We start from the raw sequence: 21,256 nt of genomic DNA on the forward strand, positions 1-21,256 counted from the left end.
GCCATCCTGACGTGGTTTTAAGTAATTTAGACGTTTGAAATTACATCTCATCCAGTTATTTTCTTAAAACGTATCGTGTCAGAAGTGGGATTCGAACCCACGCCCTCATACGAGGACCAGAACACACAGTTTCACATCGTGAACGAAGGAAGCTAAGCCCCTTGAGTCTGGCGCCTAAGACGGCTCGGCCATCCTGACGTGGTTTTAATTAATTTAGGCGTTCAAAATTACATCTCTTCGAGTTACTTTTATAAAACATATCGTGTCAGAAGTGGGACTCGAACCCACGCCCTCATACGAGGACCAGAATACACAGATTCACATCGTGAACGAAGGAAGCTAAGCCCCTTGAGTCTAGCGCCTAAGACGGCTCGGCCATCCTGACGTGGTTTTAAGTAATTTGGACGTTTTCAAATTACATCTCATCCAGTTATTTTCATAAACAATATCGTGTCAGAAGTGGGATTCGAACCCACGCCCTCATACGAGGACATGAATACACAGATTTACATCGTGAACGAAGGAAGCTAAGCCCCTTGAGTCTCGCGCCTTAGACCGCTCGGCCATCCAGACGTGGTTTTATGTAATTTGGACGTTTTAAAATTATATCTCACCCAGTTATTTTCTTAAAACAAATCGTGTCAGAAGTGGGATTCGAACCCACGCCCTCATACGAGGACCAGAATACACACATTCACATCGTGAACGAAGGAAGCTAAGCCCCTTGAGTCTGGCGCCTTAGACCGCTCGGCCATCCTGACGTGGTTCTGATTAATTTGGACGTTTTAAAATTACATCTCATCCAGTTATTTTCTTAAAACATATCGTGTCAAAATATGATTCGAACCCTCGCCCTCATACAAGGACCAGAATAAACAGATTCAAATCGTGAACGAAGGAAGCTAAGCCCCTTGAGTCTGGCGCCTTAGACCGCTCGGCCATCCTGACGTGGTTTTAAGTAATTTAGACGTTAAAATTACATCTCTTCGAGTTATGTTTATAAAACATATCGTGTCAGAAGTGGGATTCGAACCCACGCCCTCATACGAGGACCAGAATACACAGATTCATATCGTGAACGAAGGAAGCTAAGCCCCTTGAGTCTCGCGCCTTAGACCGCTCGGCCATCCTGACGTGGTTTTGTGTAATTTGGACGTTTTAAAATTACATCTCATCCAGTTATTTTCATAAACAATATCGCGTCAGAAGTGGGATTCGAACCCACGCCCTCATACGAGGACCAGAATATACAGATTCACATCGTGAACCAAGGAAGCTAAGCCCCTTGAGTCTAGTGCCTAAGACCACTCGGCCATCCTGACGTGGTTTTAAGTAATTTAGACGTTTAAAATTACATCTCTTCGAGTTACTTTTATAAAACATATCGTGTCAGAAGTGGAATTCGAACCCACGCCCTCATACGAGGACCAGAATACACAGATTCATATCGTGAACGAAGGAAGCTAAGCCCCTTGAGTCTGGCGCCTTAGACCCCTCGGCCATCCTGACGTGGTTTTGTGTAATTTGGACGTTTTAAAATTACATCTCATCCAGTTAATTTCATAAACAATATCGTGTCAGAAGTGGGATTCGAACCCACGCCCTCATACAAGGACCAGAATACACAGATTCACATCGTGAACGAAGGAAGCTAAGCCCCTTGAGTCTGGCGCATTAGACCGCTCGGCCATCCAGACGTGGTTTTATGTAATTTGGACGTTTTAAAATTATATATCATCCAGTTATTTTCTTAAAACAAATCGTGTCAGAAGTGGGATTCGAACCCACGCCCTCATACGAGAACCAGAATACACAGATTCACATCGTGAACGAAGGAAGCTAAGCCCCTTGAGTCTGGCGCCTTAGACCGCTCGGCCATCCTGACGTGGTTTTAAGTAATTTAGACGTTAAAATTACATCTCTTCGAGTTATTTTTATAAAACATATCGTGTCAGAAGTGGGATTCGAACCCACGCCCTCATACGAGGACCAGAATACACAGATTCATATCGTGAACGAAGGAAGCTAAGCCCCTTGAGTCTCGCGCCTTAGACCGCTCGGCCATACTGACGTGGTTTTGTGTAATTTGGACGTTTTAAAATTACATCTCATCCAGTTATTTTCATAAACAATATCGTGTCAGAAGTGGGATTCGAACCCACGCGCTCATACGAGGACCAGAATACACAGATTCACATCGTGAACCAAGGAAGCTAAGCCCCTTGAGTCTAGTGCCTAAGACCACTCGGCCATCCTGACGTGGTTTTAAGTAATTTAGACGTTTAAAATTACATCTCTTCGAGTTACTTTTATAAAACATATCGTGTCAGAAGTGGAATTCGAACCCACGCCCTCATACGAGGACCAGAATACACAGATTCATATCGTGAACGAAGGAAGCTAAGCCCCTTGAGTCTGGCGCCTTAGACCCCTCGGCCATCCTGACGTGGTTTTGTGTAATTTGGACGTTTTAAAATTACATCTCATCCAGTTAATTTCATAAACAATATCGTGTCAGAAGTGGGATTCGAACCCACGCCCTCATACGAGGACCAGAATACACAGATTTACATCGTGAAGGAAGGAAGCTAAGCCCCTTGAGTCTCGCGCCTTAGACCGCTCGGCCATCCTGACGTGGTTTTGTGTAATTTGGACGATTTAAAATTACATCTCATCCAGTTATTTTCATAAACAATATCGTATCAGAAGTGGGATTCGAACCCACGCCCTCATACGAGGACCAGAATGCACAGATTTACATCGTGAACGAAGGAAGCTAAGCCCCTTGAGTCTCGCGCCTTAGACCGCTCGGCCATCCAGACGTGGTTTTGTGTAATTTGGACGTTTTAAAATTATATCTCACCCAGTTATTTTCTTAAAATATATCGTGTCAAAATTTGATTCGAACCCACGCCCTCATACGAGGACCAGAATACACAGATTCACATCGTGAACGAAGGAAACTAAGCCCCTTGAGTCTAGCGCCTAAGACCGCTCAGCCATCCAGAGGTGGTTTTAAGTAATTTAGACGTTTAAAATTACATCTCTTCGAATTACTTTTATAAAACATATCGTGTCAGAAGTGGAATTCGAACCCACGCCCTCATACGAGGACCAGAATACACAGATTCACATCGTGAACGAAGGAAGCTAAGCCCCTTGAGTCTCGCGCCTTAGACCGCTCGGCCATCCTGACGTGGTTCTGTGTAATTTGGACGTTTTAAAATTACATCTCATCCAGTTATTTTCTTAAAACATATCGTGTCAAAATTGAATTCGAACCCTCGCCCTCATACAAGGACCAGAATTAACAGATTCACATCGTGAACGAAGGAAGCTAATCCCCTTGAGTCTGGCGCCTTAGACCGCTCGGCCATCCTGACGTGGTTTTGTGTAATTTGGACGTTTTAAAATTACATCTCATCCAGTTATTTTCTTAAAACATATCGTGTCAGAAGTGGAATTCGAACCCACGCCCTCATACGAGGACCAGAATACACAGATTCACTTCGTGAACGAAGGAAGCTAAGCCCCTTGAGTCTGGCGCCTTAGACCGCTCGGCCATCCTGACGTGGTTCTGATTAATTTGGACGTTTTAAAATTACATCTCATCCAGTTATTTTGTTAAAACATATCGTGTCAGAAGTGGGATTCGAACCCACGCCCTCATACGAGGACCAGAATACACAGATTCAAATCGTGAACGAAGGAAGCTAAGCCCCTTGAGTCTCACGCCTTAGACCGCTCGGCCATCCTGACGTGGTTTTAAGTAATTTAGACGTTAAAATTACATCTCTTCGAGTTATTTTTATAAAACATATCGTGTCAGAAGTGGGATTCGAACCCACGCCCTCATACGAGGACCAGAATACACAGATTCATATCGTGAACGAAGGAAGCTAAGCCCCTTGAGTCTCGCGCCTTAGACCGCTCGGCCATACTGACGTGGTTTTGTGTAATTTGGACGTTTTAAAATTACATCTCATCCAGTTATTTTCATAAACAATATCGTGTCAGAAGTGGGATTCGAACCCACGCGCTCATACGAGGACCAGAATACACAGATTCACATCGTGAACCAAGGAAGCTAAGCCCCTTGAGTCTAGTGCCTAAGACCACTCGGCCATCCTGACGTGGTTTTAAGTAATTTAGACGTTTAAAATTACATCTCTTCGAGTTACTTTTATAAAACATATCGTGTCAGAAGTGGAATTCGAACCCACGCCCTCATACGAGGACCAGAATACACAGATTCATATCGTGAACGAAGGAAGCTAAGCCCCTTGAGTCTGGCGCCTTAGACCCCTCGGCCATCCTGACGTGGTTTTGTGTAATTTGGACGTTTTAAAATTACATCTCATCCAGTTAATTTCATAAACAATATCGTGTCAGAAGTGGGATTCGAACCCACGCCCTCATACGAGGACCAGAATACACAGATTTACATCGTGAAGGAAGGAAGCTAAGCCCCTTGAGTCTCGCGCCTTAGACCGCTCGGCCATCCTGACGTGGTTTTGTGTAATTTGGACGATTTAAAATTACATCTCATCCAGTTATTTTCATAAACAATATCGTATCAGAAGTGGGATTCGAACCCACGCCCTCATACGAGGTCCAGAATGCACAGATTTACATCGTGAACGAAGGAAGCTAAGCCCCTTGAGTCTCGCGCCTTAGACCGCTCGGCCATCCAGACGTGGTTTTGTGTAATTTGGACGTTTTAAAATTATATCTCACCCAGTTATTTTCTTAAAATATATCGTGTCAAAATTTGATTCGAACCCACGCCCTCATACGAGGACCAGAATACACAGATTCACATCGTGAACGAAGGAAACTAAGCCCCTTGAGTCTAGCGCCTAAGACCGCTCAGCCATCCAGACGTGGTTTTAAGTAATTTAGACGTTTAAAATTACATCTCTTCGAATTACTTTTATAAAACATATCGTGTCAGAAGTGGAATTCGAACCCACGCCCTCATACGAGGACCAGAATACACAGATTCACATCGTGAACGAAGGAAGCTAAGCCCCTTGAGTCTCGCGCCTTAGACCGCTCGGCCATCCTGACGTGGTTCTGTGTAATTTGGACGTTTTAAAATTACATCTCATCCAGTTATTTTCTTAAAACATATCGTGTCAAAATTGAATTCGAACCCTCGCCCTCATACAAGGACCAGAATTAACAGATTCACATCGTGAGCGAAGGAAGCTAATCCCCTTGAGTCTGGCGCCTTAGACCGCTCGGCCATCCTGACGTGGTTTTGTGTAATTTGGACGTTTTAAAATTACATCTCATCCAGTTATTTTCTTAAAACATATCGTGTCAGAAGTGGAATTCGAACCCACGCCCTCATACGAGGACCAGAATACACAGATTCACTTCGTGAACGAAGGAAGCTAAGCCCCTTGAGTCTGGCGCCTTAGACCGCTCGGCCATCCTGACGTGGTTCTGATTAATTTGGACGTTTTAAAATTACATCTCATCCAGTTATTTTCTTAAAACATATCGTGTCAGAAGTGGGATTCGAACCCACGCCCTCATACGAGGACCAGAATACACAGATTCAAATCGTGAACGAAGGAAGCTAAGCCCCTTGAGTCTCACGCCTTAGACCGCTCGGCCATCCTGACGTGGTTTTAAGTAATTTAGACGTTAGAATTACATCTCTTCGAGTTATTTTTATAAAACATATCGTGTCAGAAGTGGGATTCGAACCCACGCACTCATACGAGGACCAGAATACACAGATTCATATCGTGAGCGAAGGAAGCTAAGCCCCTTGAGTCTCGCGCCTTAGACCGCTCGGCCATACTGACGTGGTTTTGTGTAATTTGGACGTTTTAAAATTACATCTCATCCAGTTATTTTCATAAACAATATCGTGTCAGAAGTGGGATTCGAACCCACGCGCTCATACGAGGACCAGAATACACAGATTCACATCGTGAACCAAGGAAGCTAAGCCCCTTGAGTCTAGTGCCTAAGACCACTCGGCCATCCTGACGTGGTTTTAATTAATTTAGACGTTTAAAATTACATCTCTTCGAGTTACTTTTATAAAACATATCGTGTCAGAAGTGGAATTCGAACCCACGCCCTCATACGAGGACCAGAATACACAGATTCATATCGTGAACGAAGGAAGCTAAGCCCCTTGAGTCTCGCGCCTTAGACCGCTCGGCCATCCAGACGTGGTTTTGTGTAATTTGGACGTTTTAAAATTATATCTCACCCAGTTATTTTCTTAAAATATATCGTGTCAAAATTTGATTCGAACCCACGCCCTCATACGAGGACCAGAATACACAGATTCACATCGTGAACGAAGGAAACTAAGCCCCTTGAGTCTAGCGCCTAAGACCGCTCAGCCATCCAGACGTGGTTTTAAGTAATTTAGACGTTTAAAATTACATCTCTTCGAATTACTTTTATAAAACATATCGTGTCAGAAGTGGAATTCGAACCCACGCCCTCATACGAGGACCAGAATACACAGATTCACATCGTGAACGAAGGAAGCTAAGCCCCTTGAGTCTCGCGCCTTAGACCGCTCGGCCATCCTGACGTGGTTCTGTGTAATTTGGACGTTTTAAAATTACATCTCATCCAGTTATTTTCTTAAAACATATCGTGTCAAAATTGAATTCGAACCCTCGCCCTCATACAAGGACCAGAATACACAGATTCACTTCGTGAACGAAGGAAGCTAAGCCCCTTGAGTCTGGCGCCTTAGACCGCTCGGCCATCCTGACGTGGTTCTGATTAATTTGGACGTTTTAAAATTACATCTCATCCAGTTATTTTCTTAAAACATATCGTGTCAAAATAAGATTCGAACCCTCGCCCTCATACAAGGACCAGAATAAACAGATTCAAATCGTGAACGAAGGAAGCTAAGCCCCTTGAGTCTGGCGCCTTAGACCGCTCGGCCATCCTGACGTGGTTTTAAGTAATTTAGACGTTAAAATTACATCTCTTCGAGTTATTTTTATAAAACAGATCGTGTCAGAAGTGGGATTCGAACCCACGCCCTCATACGAGGACCAGAATACACAGATTCAAATCGTGAACGAAGGAAGCTAAGCCCCTTGAGTCTCACGCCTTAGACCGCTCGGCCATCCTGACGTGGTTTTGTGTAATTTGGACGTTTTAAAATTACATCTCATCCAGTTATTTTCATAAACAATATCGTGTCAGAAGTGGGATTCGAACCCACGCCCTCATACGAGGACCAGAATACACAGATTCACATCGTGAACGAAGGAAGCTAATCCCCTTGAGTCTGGCGCCTTAGACCGCTCGGCCATCCTGACGTGGTTTTAAGTAATTTAGACGTTTAAAATTACATCTCTTCGAATTACTTTTATAAAACATATCGTGTCAGAAGTGGAATTCGAACCCACGCCCTCATACGAGGACCAGAATACACAGATTCACATCGTGAACGAAGGAAGCTAATCCCCTTGAGTCTGGCGCCTTAGACCGCTCGGCCATCCTGACGTGGTTTTAAGTAATTTAGACGTTTAAAATTACATCTCTTCGAATTACTTTTATAAAACATATCGTGTCAGAAGTGGAATTCGAACCCACGCCCTCATACGAGGACCAGAATACACAGATTCACATCGTGAACGAAGGAAGCTAAGCCCCTTGAGTCTCGCGCCTTAGACCGCTCGGCCATCCTGACGTGGTTTTGTGTAATTTGGACGTTTTAAAATTACATCTCATCCAGTTATTTTCTTAAAACATATCGTGTCAAAATTGAATTCGAACCCTCGCCCTCATACAAGGACCAGAATAAACAGATTCAAATCGTGAACGAAGGAAGCTAAGCCCCTTGAGTCTCGCGCCTTAGACCGCTCGGCCATCCTGACGTGGTTTTGTGTAATTTGGACGTTTTAAAATTACATCTCATCCAGTTATTTTCATAAACAATATCGTGTCAGAAGTGGGATTCGAACCCACGCCCTCATACGAGGACCAGAATACAAAGATTCACATCGTGAACGAAGGAAGCTAATCCCCTTGAGTCTAGTGCCTAAGACCGCTCGGCCATCCTGACGTGGTTCTGTGTAATTTGGACGTTTTAAAATTACATCTCATCCAGTTATTTTCTTAAAACATATCGTGTCAAAATTGAATTCGAACCCTCGCCCTCATACAAGGACCAGAATAAACAGATTCACATCGTGAACGAAGGAAGCTAATCCCCTTGAGTCTGGCGCCTTAGACCGCTCGGCCATCCTGACGTGGTTTTAAGTAATTTAGACGTTTAAAATTACATCTCTTCGAATTACTTTTATAAAACATATCGTGTCAGAAGTGGAATTCGAACCCACGCCCTCATACGAGGACCAGAATACACAGATTCACATCGTGAACGAAGGAAGCTAAGCCCCTTGAGTCTGGCGCCTTAGACCGCTCGGCCATCCTGACGTGGTTTTGTGTAATTTGGACGTTTTAAAATTACATCTCATCCAGTTATTTTCTTAAAACATATCGTGTCAAAATTGAATTCGAACCCTCGCCCTCATACAAGGACCAGAATAAACAGATTCACATCGTGAACGAAGGAAGCTAATCCCCTTGAGTCTGGCGCCTTAGACCGCTCGGCCATCCTGACATGGTTTTGTGTAATTTGGACGTTTTAAAATTACATCTCATCCAGTTATTTTCTTAAAACATATCGTGTCAGAAGTGGAATTCGAACCCACGCCCTCATACGAGGACCAGAATACACAGATTCACTTCGTGAACGAAGGAAGCTAAGCCCCTTGAGTCTGGCGCCTTAGACCGCTCGGCCATCCTGACGTGGTTCTGATTAATTTGGACGTTTTAAAATTACATCTCATCCAGTTATTTTCTTAAAACATATCATGTCAAAATATGATTCGAACCCTCGCCCTCATACAAGGACCAGAATAAACAGATTCAAATCGTGAACGAAGGAAGCTGAGCCCCTTGAGTCTGGCGCCTTAGACCGCTCGGCCATCCTGACGTGGTTTTAAGTAATTTAGACGTTAAAATTACATCTCTTCGAGTTATTTTTATAAAACATATCGTGTCAGAAGTGGGATTCGAACCCACGCCCTCATACGAGGACCAGAATACACAGATTCAAATCGTGAACGAAGGAAGCTAAGCCCCTTGAGTCTCGCGCCTTAGACCGCTCGGCCATCCTGACGTGGTTTTGTGTAATTTGGACGTTTTAAAATTACATCTCATCCAGTTATTTTCATAAACAATATCGTGTCAGAAGTGGGATTCGAACCCACGCCCTCATACGAGGACCAGATTACACAGATTCACATCGTGAACCAAGGAAGCTAAGCCCCTTGAGTCTAGTGCCTAAGACCGCTCGGCCATCCTGACGTGGTTCTGTGTAATTTGGACGTTTTAAAATTACATCTCATCCAGTTATTTTCTTAAAACATATCGTGTCAAAATTGAATTCGAACCCTCGCCCTCATACAAGGACCAGAATAAACAGATTCACATCGTGAACGAAGGAAGCTAATCCCCTTGAGTCTGGCGCCTTAGACCGCTCGGCCATCCTGACGTGGTTTTAAGTAATTTAGACGTTTAAAATTACATCTCTTCGAATTACTTTTATAAAACATATCGTGTCAGAAGTGGAATTCGAACCCACGCCCACATACGAGGACCAGAATACACAGATTCACATCGTGAACGAAGGAAGCTAAGCCCCTTGAGTCTCGCGCCTTAGACCGCTCGGCCATCCTGACGTGGTTCTGTGTAATTTGGACGTTTTAAAATTACATCTCATCCAGTTATTTTCTTAAAACATATCGTGTCAGAAGTGGGATTCGAACCCACGCCCTCATACGAGGACCAGAATACACAGATTCAAATCGTGAACGAAGGAAGCTAAGCCCCTTGAGTCTCGCGCCTTAGACCGCTCGGCCATCCTGACGTTGTTTTGCGTAATTTGGACGTTTTAAAATTACATCTCATCCAGTTATTTTCATAAACAATATCGTGTCAGAAGTGGGATTCGAACCCACGCCCTCATACGAGGACCAGAATACACAGATTCACATCGTGAACCTAGGAAGCTAAGCCCCTTGAGTCTAGTGCCTAAGACCGCTCGGCCATCCTGACGTGGTTTTAAGTAATTTAGACGTTTAAAATTACATCTCTTCGAATTACTTTTATAAAACATATCGTGTCAGAAGTGGAATTCGAACCCACGCCCTCATACGAGGACCAGAATACACAGATTCACTTCGTGAACGAAGGAAGCTAAGCCCCTTGAGTCTGGCGCCTTAGACCGCTCGGCCATCCTGACGTGGTTCTGATTAATTTGGACGTTTTAAAATTACATCTCATCCAGTTATTTTCTTAAAACATATCGTGTCAAAATATGATTCGAACCCTCGCCCTCATACAAGGACCAGAATAAACAGATTCAAATCGTGAACGAAGGAAGCTAAGCCCCTTGAGTCTGGCGCCTTAGACCGCTCGGCCATCCTGACGTGGTTTTAAGTAATTTAGACGTTAAAATTACATCTCTTCAAGTTATTTTTATAAAACATATCGTGTCAGAAGTGGGATTCGAACCCACGCCCTCATACGAGGACCAGAATACACAGATTCATATCGTGAACGAAGGAAGCTAAGCCCCTTGAGTCTCGCGCCTTAGACCGCTCGGCCATACTGACGTGGTTTTGTGTAATTTGGACGTTTTAAAATTACATCTCATCCAGTTATTTTCATAAACAATATCGTGTCAGAAGTGGGATTCGAACCCACGCGCTCATACGACGACCAGAATACACAGATTCACATCGTGAACCAAGGAAGCTAAGCCCCTTGAGTCTCGCGCCTTAGACCGCTCGGCCATCCTGACGTGGTTCTGTGTAATTTGGACGTTTTAAAATTACATCTCATCCAGTTATTTTCTTAAAACATATAGTGTCAAAATTGAATTCGAACCCTCGCCCTCATACAAGGACCAGAATACACAGATTCACATCGTGAACGAAGGAAGCTAAGCCCCTTGAGTCTGGCGCCTTAGACCGCTCGGCCATCCTGACGTGGTTCTGATTAATTTGGTCGTTTTAAAATTACATCTCATCCAGTTATTTACTTAAAACATATCGTGTCAAAATATGATTCGAACCCTCGCCCTCATACAAGGACCAGAATAAACAGATTCAAATCGTGAACGAAGGAAGCTAAGCCCCTTGAGTCTGGCGCCTTAGACCGCTCGGCCATCCTGACGTGGTTTTAAGTAATTTAGACGTTAAAATTACATCTCTTCGAGTTATTTTTATAAAACATATCGTGTCAGAAGTGGGATTCGAACCCACGCCCTCATACGAGGACCAGAATACACAGATTCAAATCGTGAACGAAGGAAGCTAAGCCCCTTGAGTCTCGCGCCTTAGACTGCTCGGCCATCCTGACGTGGTTTTGTGTAATTTGGACGTTTTAAAATTACATCTCATCCAGTTATTTTCATAAACAATATCGTGTCAGAAGTGGGATTCGAACCCACGCGCTCATACGAGGACCAGAATACACAGATTCACATCGTGAACCAAGGAAGCTAAGCCCCTTGAGTCTAGTGCCTAAGACCGCTCGGCCATCCTGACGTGGTTTTAAGTAATTTAGACGTTTAAAATTACATCTCTTCGAATTACTTTTATAAAACATATCGTGTCAGAAGTGGAATTCGAACCCACGCCCTCATACGAGGACCAGAATACACAGATTCACTTCGTGAACGAAGGAAGCTAAGCCCCTTGAGTCTGGCGCCTTAGACCGCTCGGCCATCCTGACGTGGTTCTGATTAATTTGGACGTTTTAAAATTACATCTCATCCAGTTATTTTCTTAAAACATATCGTGTCAAAATATGATTCGAACCCTCGCCCTCATACAAGGACCAGAATAAACAGATTCAAATCGTGAACGAAGGAAGCTAAGCCCCTTGAGTCTGGCGCCTTAGACCGCTCGGCCATCCTGACGTGGTTTTAAGTAATTTAGACGTTAAAATTACATCTCTTCAAGTTATTTTTATAAAACATATCGTGTCAGAAGTGGGATTCGAACCCACGCCCTCATACGAGGACCAGAATACACAGATTCATATCGTGAACGAAGGAAGCTAAGCCCCTTGAGTCTCGCGCCTTAGACCGCTCGGCCATACTGACGTGGTTTTGTGTAATTTGGACGTTTTAAAATTACATCTCATCCAGTTATTTTCATAAACAATATCGTGTCAGAAGTGGGATTCGAACCCACGCGCTCATACGACGACCAGAATACACAGATTCACATCGTGAACCAAGGAAGCTAAGCCCCTTGAGTCTCGCGCCTTAGACCGCTCGGCCATCCTGACGTGGTTCTGTGTAATTTGGACGTTTTAAAATTACATCTCATCCAGTTATTTTCTTAAAACATATAGTGTCAAAATTGAATTCGAACCCTCGCCCTCATACAAGGACCAGAATACACAGATTCACATCGTGAACGAAGGAAGCTAAGCCCCTTGAGTCTGGCGCCTTAGACCGCTCGGCCATCCTGACGTGGTTCTGATTAATTTGGTCGTTTTAAAATTACATCTCATCCAGTTATTTACTTAAAACATATCGTGTCAAAATATGATTCGAACCCTCGCCCTCATACAAGGACCAGAATAAACAGATTCAAATCGTGAACGAAGGAAGCTAAGCCCCTTGAGTCTGGCGCCTTAGACCGCTCGGCCATCCTGACGTGGTTTTAAGTAATTTAGACGTTAAAATTACATCTCTTCGAGTTATTTTTATAAAACATATCGTGTCAGAAGTGGGATTCGAACCCACGCCCTCATACGAGGACCAGAATACACAGATTCAAATCGTGAACGAAGGAAGCTAAGCCCCTTGAGTCTCGCGCCTTAGACTGCTCGGCCATCCTGACGTGGTTTTGTGTAATTTGGACGTTTTAAAATTACATCTCATCCAGTTATTTTCATAAACAATATCGTGTCAGAAGTGGGATTCGAACCCACGCGCTCATACGAGGACCAGAATACACAGATTCACATCGTGAACCAAGGAAGCTAAGCCCCTTGAGTCTCGCGCCTTAGACCGCTCGGCCAACCTGACGTGGTTCTGTGTAATTTGGACGTTTTAAAATTACATCTCATCCAGTTATTTTCTTAAAACATATAGTGTCAAAATAGAATTCGAACCCTCGCCCTCATACAAGGACCAGAATACACAGATTCACATCGTGAACGAAGGAAGCTAAGCCCCTTGAGTCTGGCGCCTTAGACCGCTCGGCCATCCTGACGTGGTTCTGATTAATTTGGACGTTTTAAAATTACATCTCATCCAGTTATTTACTTAAAACATATCGTGTCAAAATATGATTCGAACCCTCGCCCTCATACAAGGACCAGAATAAACAGATTCAAATCGTGAACGAAGGAAGCTAAGCCCCTTGAGTCTGGCGCCTTAGACCGCTCGGCCATCCTGACGTGGTTTTAAGTAATTTAGACGTTAAAATTACATCTCTTCGAGTTATTTTTATAAAACATATCGTGTCAGAAGTGGGATTCGAACCCACGCCCTCATTAGAGGACCAGAATGCACAGATTCAAATCGTGAACGAAGGAAGCTAAGCCCCATGAGTCTCGCGCCTTAGACCGCTCGGCCATCCTGACGTGGTTTTGTGTAATTTGGACGTTTTAAAATTACATCTCATCCAGTTATTTTCATAAACAATATCGTGCCAGAAGTGGGATTCGAACCCACGCCCTCATACGAGGACCAGAATACACAGATTCACATCGTGAACCAAGGAAGCTAAGCCCCTTGAGTCTAGTGCCTAATACCGCTCGGCCATCCTGACGTGGTTTTAAGTAATTTAGACGTTTAAAATTACATCTCTTCGAGTTACTTTTATAAAACATATCGTGTCAGAAGTGGAATTCGAACCCACGCCCTCATACGAGGACCAGAATACACAGATTCATATCGTGAACGAAGGAAGCTAAGCCCCTTGAGTCTGGCGCCTTAGACCCCTCGGCCATCCTGACGTGGTTTTGTGTAATTTGGACGTTTTAAAATTACATCTCATCCAGTTATTTTCATAAACAAAATCGTGTCAGAAGTGGGATTCGAACCCACGCCCTCATACGAGGACCAGAATACACAGATTCACATCGTGAACCAAGGAAGCTAAGCCCCTTGAGTCTAGTGCCTAAGACCGCTCGGCCATCCTGACGTGGTTTTAAGTAATTTAGACGTTTAAAATTACATCTCTTCGAGTTACTTTTATAAAACATATCGTGTCAGAAGTGGAATTCGAACCCACGCCCTCATACGAGGACCAGAATACACAGATTCATATCGTGAACGAAGGAAGCTAAGCCCCTTGAGTCTGGCGCCTTAGACCCCTCGGCCATCCTGACGTGGTTTTGTGTAATTTGGACGTTTTAAAATTACATCTCATCCAGTTATTTTCATAAACAATATCGTGTCAGAAGTGGGATTCGAACCCACGCCCTCATACGAGGACCAGAATACACAGATTCACATCGTGAACCTAGGAAGCTAAGCCCCTTGAGTCTAGTGCCTAAGACCGCTCGGCCATCCTGACGTGGTTTTAAGTAATTTAGACGTTTAAAATTACATCTCTTCGAATTACTTTTATAAAACATATCGTGTCAGAAGTGGAATTCGAACCCACGCCCTCATACGAGGACCAGAATACACAGATTCACTTCGTGAACGAAGGAAGCTAAGCCCCTTGAGTCTGGCGCCTTAGACCGCTCGGCCATCCTGACGTGGTTCTGATTAATTTGGACGTTTTAAAATTACATCTCATCCAGTTATTTTCTTAAAACATATCGTGTCAAAATATGATTCGAACCCTCGCCCTCATACAAGGACCAGAATAAACAGATTCAAATCGTGAACGAAGGAAGCTAAGCCCCTTGAGTCTGGCGCCTTAGACCGCTCGGCCATCCTGACGTGGTTTTAAGTAATTTAGACGTTAAAATTACATCTCTTCAAGTTATTTTTATAAAACATATCGTGTCAGAAGTGGGATTCGACCCCACGCCCTCATACGAGGACCAGAATACACAGATTCATATCGTGAACGAAGGAAGCTAAGCCCCTTGAGTCTCGCGCCTTAGACCGCTCGGCCATACTGACGTGGTTTTGTGTAATTTGGACGTTTTAAAATTACATCTCATCCAGTTATTTTCATAAACAATATCGTGTCAGAAGTGGGATTCGAACCCACGCGCTCATACGACGACCAGAATACACAGATTCACGTCGTGAACCAAGGAAGCTAAGCCCCTTGAGTCTCGCGCCTTAGACCGCTTGGCCATCCTGACGTGGTTCTGTGTAATTTGGACGTTTTAAAATTACATCTCATCCAGTTATTTTCTTAAAACATATAGTGTCAAAATTGAATTCGAACCCTCGCCCTCATACAAGGACCAGAATACACAGATTCACATCGTGAACGAAGGAAGCTAAGCCCCTTGAGTCTGGCGCCTTAGACCGCTCGGCCATCCTGACGTGGTTCTGATTAATTTGGACGTTTTAAAATTACATCTCATCCAGTTATTTACTTAAAACATATCGTGTCAAAATATGATTCGAACCCTCGCCCTCATACAAGGACCAGAATAAACAGATTCAAATCGTGAACGAAGGAAGCTAAGCCCCTTGAGTCTGGCGCCTTAGACCGCTCGGCCATCCTGACGTGGTTTTAAGTAATTTAGACGTTAAAATTACATCTCTTCGAGTTATTTTTATAAAACATATCGTGTCAGAAGTGGGATTCGAACCCACGCCCTCATTAGAGGACCAGAATGCACAGATTCAAATCGTGAACGAAGGAAGCTAAGCCCCATGAGTCTCGCGCCTTAGACCGCTCGGCCATCCTGACGTGGTTTTGTGTAATTTGGACGTTTTAAAATTACATCTCATCCAGTTATTTTCATAAACAATATCGTGTCAGAAGTGGGATTCGAACCCACGCCCTCATACGAGGACCAGAATACACAGATTCACATCGTGAACCAAGGAAGCTAAGCCCCTTGAGTCTAGTGCCTAATACCGCTCGGCCATCCTGACGTGGTTTTAAGTAATTTAGACGTTTAAAATTACATCTCTTCGAGTTACTTTTATAAAACATATCGTGTCAGAAGTGGAATTCGAACCCACGCCCTCATACGAGGACCAGAATACACAGATTCATATCGTGAACGAAGGAAGCTAAGCCCCTTGAGTCTGGCGCCTTAGACCCCTCGGCCATCCTGACGTGGTTTTGTGTAATTTGGACGTTTTAAAATTACATCTCATCCAGTTATTTTCATAAACAAAATCGTGTCAGAAGTGGGATTCGAACCCACGCCCTCATACGAGGACCAGAATACACAGATTCACATCGTGAACCAAGGAAGCTAAGCCCCTTGAGTCTAGTGCCTAAGACCGCTCGGCCATCCTGACGTGGTTTTAAGTAATTTAGACGTTTAAAATTACATCTCTTCGAGTTACTTTTATAAAACATATCGTGTCAGAAGTGGAATTCGAACCCACGCCCTCATACGAGGACCAGAATACACAGATTCATATCGTGAACGAAGGAAGCTAAGCCCCTTGAGTCTGGCGCCTTAGACCCCTCGGCCATCCTGACGTGGTTTTGTGTAATTTGGACGTTTTAAAATTACATCTCATCCAGTTATTTTCATAAACAATATCGTGTCAGAAGTGGGATTCGAACCCACGCCCTCATACGAGGACCAGAATACACAGATTCACATCGTGAACCTAGGAAGCTAAGCCCCTTGAGTCAAGTGCCTAAGACCGCTCGGCCATCCTGACGTGGTTTTAAGTAATTTAGACGTTTAAAATTACATCTCTTCGAATTACTTTTATAAAACATATCGTGTCAGAAGTGGAATTCGAACCCACTACCTCATACGAGGACCAGAATACACAGATTCACTTCGTGAACGAAGGAAGCTAAGCCCCTTGAGTCTGGCGCCTTAGACCGCTCGGCCATCCTGACGTGGTTCTGATTAATTTGGACGTTTTAAAATTACATCTCATCCAGTTATTTTCTTAAAACATATCGTGTCAAAATATGATTCGAACCCTCGCCCTCATACAAGGACCAGAATAAACAGATTCAAATCGTGAACGAAGGAAGCTAAGCCCCTTGAGTCTGGCGCCTTAGACCGCTCGGCCATCCTGACGTGGTTTTAAGTAATTTAGACGTTAAAATTACATCTCTTCAAGTTATTTTTATAAAACATATCGTGTCAGAAGTGGGATTCGAACCCACGCCCTCATACGAGGACCAGAATACACAGATTCATATCGTGAACGAAGGAAGCTAAGCCCCTTGAGTCTCGCGCCTTAGACCGCTCGGCCATACTGACGTGGTTTTGTGTAATTTGGACGTTTTAAAATTACATCTCATCCAGTTATTTTCATAAACAATATCGTGTCAGAAGTGGGATTCGAACCCACGCGCTCATACGACGACCAGAATACACAGATTCACATCGTGAACCAAGGAAGCTAAGCCCCTTGAGTCTCGCGCCTTAGACCGCTTGGCCATCCTGACGTGGTTCTGTGTAATTTGGACGTTTTAAAATTACATCTCATCCAGTTATTTTCTTAAAACATATAGTGTCAAAATTGAATTCGAACCCTCGCCCTCATACAAGGACCAGAATACACAGATTCACATCGTGAACGAAGGAAGCTAAGCCCCTTGAGTCTGGCGCCTTAGACCGCTCGGCCATCCTGACGTGGTTCTGATTAATTTGGACGTTTTAAAATTACATCTCATCCAGTTATTTACTTAAAACATATCGTGTCAAAATATGATTCGAACCCTCGCCCTCATACAAGGACCAGAATAAACAGATTCAAATCGTGAACGAAGGAAGCTAAGCCCCTTGAGTCTGGCGCCTTAGACCGCTCGGCCATCCTGACGTGGTTTTAAGTAATTTAGACGTTAAAATTACATCTCTTCGAGTTATTTTTATAAAACATATCGTGTCAGAAGTGGGATTCGAACCCACGCCCTCATACGAGGACCAGAATACACAGATTCAAATCGTGAACGAAGGAAGCTAAGCCCCTTGAGTCTCGCGCCTTAGACTGCTCGGCCATCCTGACGTGGTTTTGTGTAATTTGGACGTTTTAAAATTACATCTCATCCAGTTATTTTCATAAACAATATCGTGTCAGAAGTGGGATTCGAACCCACGCGCTCATACGAGGACCAGAATACACAGATTCACATCGTGAACCAAGGAAGCTAAGCCCCTTGAGTCTCGCGCCTTAGACCGCTCGGCCATCCTGACGTGGTTCTGTGTAATTTGGACGTTTTAAAATTACATCTCATCCAGTTATTTTCTTAAAACATATAGTGTCAAAATTGAATTCGAACCCTCGCCCTCATACAAGGACCAGAATACACAGATTCACATCGTGAACGAAGGAAGCTAAGCCCCTTGAGTCTGGCGCCTTAGACCGCTCGGCCATCCTGACGTGGTTCTGATTAATTTGGACGTTTTAAAATTACATCTCATCCAGTTATTTACTTAAAACATATCGTGTCAAAATATGATTCGAACCCTCGCCCTCATACAAGGACCAGAATAAACAGATTCAAATCGTGAACGAAGGAAGCTAAGCCCCTTGAGTCTGGCGCCTTAGACCGCTCGGCCATCCTGACGTGGTTTTAAGTAATTTAGACGTTAAAATAACATCTCTTCGAGTTATTTTTATAAAACATATCGTGTCAGAAGTGGGATTCGAACCCACGCCCTCATTAGAGGACCAGAATGCACAGATTCAAATCGTGAACGAAGGAAGCTAAGCCCCATGAGTCTCGCGCCTTAGACCGCTCGGCCATCCTGACGTGGTTTTGTGTAATTTGGACGTTTTAAAATTACATCTCATCCAGTTATTTTCATAAACAATATCGTGTCAGAAGTGGGATTCGAACCCACGCCCTCATACGAGGACCAGAATACACAGATTCACATCGTGAACCAAGGAAGCTAAGCCCCTTGAGTCTAGTGCCTAAGACCGCTCGGCCATCCTGACGTGGTTTTAAGTAATTTAGACGTTTAAAATTACATCTCTTCGAGTTACTTTTATAAAACATATCGTGTCAGAAGTGGAATTCGAACCCACGCCCTCATACGAGGACCAGAATACACAGATTCATATCGTGAACGAAGGAAGCTAAGCCCCTTGAGTCTGGCGCCTTAGACCCCTCGGCCATCCTGACGTGGTTTTGTGTAATTTGGACGTTTTAAAATTACATCTCATCCAGTTATTTTCATAAACAAAATCGTGTCGGAAGTGGGATTCGAACCCACGCCCTCATACGAGGACCAGAATACACAGATTCACATCGTGAACCTAGGAAGCTAAGCCCCTTGAGTCTAGTGCCTAAGACCGCTCGGCCATCCTGACGTGGTTTTAAGTAATTTAGACGTTTAAAATTACATCTCTTCGAATTACTTTTATAAAACATATCGTGTCAGAAGCGGAATTCGAACCCACGCCCTCATACGAGGACCAGAATACACAGATTCACTTCGTGAACGAAGGAAGCTAAGCCCCTTGAGTCTGGCGCCTTAGACCGCTCGGCCATCCTGACGTGGTTCTGATTAATTTGGACGTTTTAAAATTACATCTCATCCAGTTATTTTCTTAAAACATATCGTGTCAAAATATGATTCGAACCCTCGCCCTCATACAAGGACCAGAATAAACAGATTCAAATCGTGAACGAAGGAAGCTAAGCCCCTTGAGTCTGGCGCCTTAGACCGCTCGGCCATCCTGACGTGCTTTTAAGTAATTTAGACGTTAAAATTACATCTCTTCGAGTTATTTTTATAAAACATATCGTGTCAGAAGTGGGATTCGAACCCACGCCCTCATACGAGGACCAGAATACACAGATTCATATCGTGAACGAAGGAAGCTAAGCCCCTTGAGTCTCGCGCCTTAGACCGCTCGGCCATACTGACGTGGTTTTGTGTAATTTGGACGTTTTAAAATTACATCTCATCCAGTTATTTTCATAAACAATATCGTGTCAGAAGTGGGATTCGAACCCACGCCCTCATACGAGGACCAGAATACACAGATTCACATCGTGAACCAAGGAAGCTAAGCCCCTTGAGTCTAGTGCCTAAGACCGCTCGGCCATCCTGACGTGGTTTTAAGTAATTTAGACGTTTAAAATTACATCTCTTCGAGTTACTTTTATAAAACATATCGTGTCAGAAGTGGAATTCGAACCCACGCCCTCATACGAGGACCAGAATACACAGATTCATATCGTGAACGAAGGAAGCTAAGCCCCTTGAGTCTGGCGCCTTAGACCCCTCGGCCATCCTGACGTGGTTTTGTGTAATTTGGACGTTTTAAAATTACATCTCATCCAGTTATTTTCATAAACAAAATCGTGTCGGAAGTGGGATTCGAACCCACGCCCTCATACGAGGACCAGAATACACAGATTCACATCGTGAACCTAGGAAGCTAAGCCCCTTGAGTCTAGTGCCTAAGACCGCTCGGCCATCCTGACGTGGTTTTAAGTAATTTAGACGTTTAAAATTACATCTCTTCGAATTACTTTTATAAAACATATCGTGTCAGAAGCGGAATTCGAACCCACGCCCTCATACGAGGACCAGAATACACAGATTCACTTCGTGAACGAAGGAAGCTAAGCCCCTTGAGTCTGGCGCCTTAGACCGCTCGGCCATCCTGACGTGGTTCTGATTAATTTGGACGTTTTAAAATTACATCTCATCCAGTTATTTTCTTAAAACATATCGTGTCAAAATATGATTCGAACCCTCGCCCTCATACAAGGACCAGAATAAACAGATTCAAATCGTGAACGAAGGAAGCTAAGCCCCTTGAGTCTGGCGCCTTAGACCGCTCGGCCATCCTGACGTGCTTTTAAGTAATTTAGACGTTAAAATTACATCTCTTCGAGTTATTTTTATAAAACATATCGTGTCAGAAGTGGGATTCGAACCCACGCCCTCATACGAGGACCAGAATACACAGATTCAAATCGTGAACGAAGGAAGCTAAGCCCCTTGAGTCTCGCGCCTTAGACTGCTCGGCCATCCTGACGTGGTTTTGTGTAATTTGGACGTTTTAAAATTACATCTCATCCAGTTATTTTCATAAACAATATCGTGTCAGAAGTGGGATTCGAACCCACGC

The 21,256-nt window shown here is 43.8% G+C and overlaps 3 non-coding genes across 3 annotated transcripts; all 3 read right to left on the reverse strand.

Moving 5' to 3' along the window:
- Positions 1–639: 639 nt before the first annotated feature.
- Positions 640–761, reverse strand: TRNAL-CAA (transfer RNA leucine (anticodon CAA)). The gene is made up of 2 exons: positions 724–761; positions 640–685 (listed from the first exon to the last, which is right to left on the reverse strand). It is a non-coding gene; the product is annotated as a tRNA-Leu (tRNA).
- A 1,002-nt stretch (positions 762–1,763) lies between these two features.
- On the reverse strand, positions 1,764–1,885 carry TRNAL-CAA (transfer RNA leucine (anticodon CAA)). The gene is made up of 2 exons: positions 1,848–1,885; positions 1,764–1,809 (listed from the first exon to the last, which is right to left on the reverse strand). It is a non-coding gene; the product is annotated as a tRNA-Leu (tRNA).
- Positions 1,886–7,194: 5,309 nt separating this feature from the next.
- Positions 7,195–7,316, reverse strand: TRNAL-CAA (transfer RNA leucine (anticodon CAA)). The gene is made up of 2 exons: positions 7,279–7,316; positions 7,195–7,240 (listed from the first exon to the last, which is right to left on the reverse strand). It is a non-coding gene; the product is annotated as a tRNA-Leu (tRNA).
- Between the last annotated feature and the right edge of the window lie 13,940 nt (positions 7,317–21,256).

The sequence above is a fragment of the Phalangium opilio genome, unplaced genomic scaffold (assembly GCF_054372755.1).
Source record: "Phalangium opilio isolate 3A_F unplaced genomic scaffold, DU_Popi_V2 ptg001662l_1, whole genome shotgun sequence".
Taxonomy (NCBI): Eukaryota; Metazoa; Arthropoda; class Arachnida; order Opiliones; family Phalangiidae; genus Phalangium; species Phalangium opilio.